The following is a 2,245-nucleotide window of genomic DNA, read 5'->3' on the forward strand; positions in this document are numbered from 1 at the left end:
TACTGTGTACTCTTTGCCTTATGTTGTAATGACCACACATCATAATACCACTGTCATTTATATATGTGGATTGAGTTTTTTTTACTCAAATCTAATGTCTTCTTGCCCATGACAGATCTATAGTGTATAATTTATGAGTTTTAATAATCCTTTACATAATAAAAATATAAAAATTATGGTTTTAAGCCAGTCTAATATGATAGAATTTAATCCTAATACTATTCTTTTGATGTCGAAATGTAATAGCTATGAATACATCCGACTCTCCGGTGCTAAAGGGTAGAAGAGTACGACCTATTTATGGGACATACAATGCATTACAGACGTTATGATTTATTACGCTTCACCGGGTTATTCTATTCCACCTCTTAGAAAGAAAAAAACTTTAAAATCAAAATACTTAATAGCATGAGCGATACATTTATAACAAAACTTCGTACCCCAAGCACACGCAATGGAGCCGTAGACAGTCAAGTTAAAAATCCAATCCACGAATTCATTTGATCTATGGACAGCATTCGTCGTTAGTAAGGCCGTTATGCTCAAATGAGATATGTTTAGATCGAATATTTACATCGTCGATTTGTTTGACATTTAAGATGTTATGCTTGTATTAATTGTGAAAGTCATGCTGACCGTTTTTCCCACATTAAGGCTAAGACGCATATTTTAAAGATCATTCATATAAATCTAGTATTCTTATAAATTATTTTTAATTAAGTTTTCATCCAGATTTTCACTAAGATATTCTCATGAGAAGGATAAAAATTCAACTTTTCTGAATTAAAAAATAGTTTTATTATAATAAAAAATGATGAAAAAATTTTATGTTAATGCTATTAGGTCATTTAATTCGATAAAAATTTAATTTTTTAATAAAAATATCATGTTAATATTTTATTCTAAAAAAGTATTTAGAAAATATTTATGATCAATCAAATAAGTTTTAATCATTAGTAAAAATTATGATTCCTAAAAAAACTTTATCTATAAAAATGCCCTCTTAAAGTAACACTTATTTTAGAGTACTGAGGATTAAATTTTTTCAATAGAAAACTATGTATTAATGTATATGTAATTCGTTGTTGATCATGTTTTCTTAAGGTTCATAACTTCGAAAGGGTTTCTATGATTGCTAATTGCTTTAAATATGATGATTTTTAGTTTTTAGTATTTGTATTTTCTTTTTTGATTTTTATAAATTTTGAAAATGATTCCTTATTTTATTATTAAATGATAAGCAAACATGTATTATTAGGTATACATATAAACATATCAAGTAATAAAAATAAAATATAGAACATATCATATCACATGTCAGTCATGTGATGATTGATGTGAATGATAATAAAAATACATTTATGAAAAATTATCGCATTATGAAAACAGGAAACTAATAGTATATTTAAATCTTTTAGAAAGATATATTAACGTAAAATTAACGTTAATATTTAAAGTACTGACACAAACAAAGTTAATCTTTAGAAAATTTAAAGTTAATTTAAATATTTAGGTTATGTTGGACAGATATTTTAGTTTGTTTATAATTTTTTTTATTTGAAAAGTTTATTTTACTGCTTAATAAATAAGTTTTTAAAAATGTTAACTTTTTGTTTTTAATTTTTTATATTTTATATTTGATTGTTGATATATTTATCATGATTATTTTTTTAAAAATAAATTATAATTTTATTATTTTTATATTATTTTTTATTTTTAACTACTTTATAATTTACATGTGTTTTTTTAATTAGTAATTATAATTTGTATTGAATTTATTTTTTTAATCCAAATTTTATAATTTATTTTATCATCTTTCTTGTTGAGTATGATAATTTTGATTTTTTTAATTCATAAAATCATTTCATAAATTCATATTTTAAATATATTAAGATTCAAACTACCAAATCTTTATCATAAAAGCTTTCTAAAAAAATCTTAAAATTAATTATATTCTATAAAATCTTGTGAAGCATCCTGTAAAGTTGGTTTAATGAAGTATTGTAAATTAGATTTCATCTTCCAACTAATTTTTTATTTCTAAATGAAAATGAAAATATGATTACGACTTATTGTAATTTTCTTTTATTCCAAAGTTGTAAAAGAGACCACAACTTCTCATGTCTTCTTTTATTTTACTTTAATTAATTAATTAATAGGTTTGGTTTTAAATTTCTAAAATATATTTATCTTTAATCTTTAATTTAACAATATGATATATGTTAGTATCTGGAGTAAAGCTTAA

The sequence above is a fragment of the Glycine soja genome, chromosome 11 (genome assembly GCF_004193775.1).
Source record: "Glycine soja cultivar W05 chromosome 11, ASM419377v2, whole genome shotgun sequence".
In the NCBI taxonomy this organism is placed as follows: Eukaryota; Viridiplantae; Streptophyta; class Magnoliopsida; order Fabales; family Fabaceae; genus Glycine; species Glycine soja.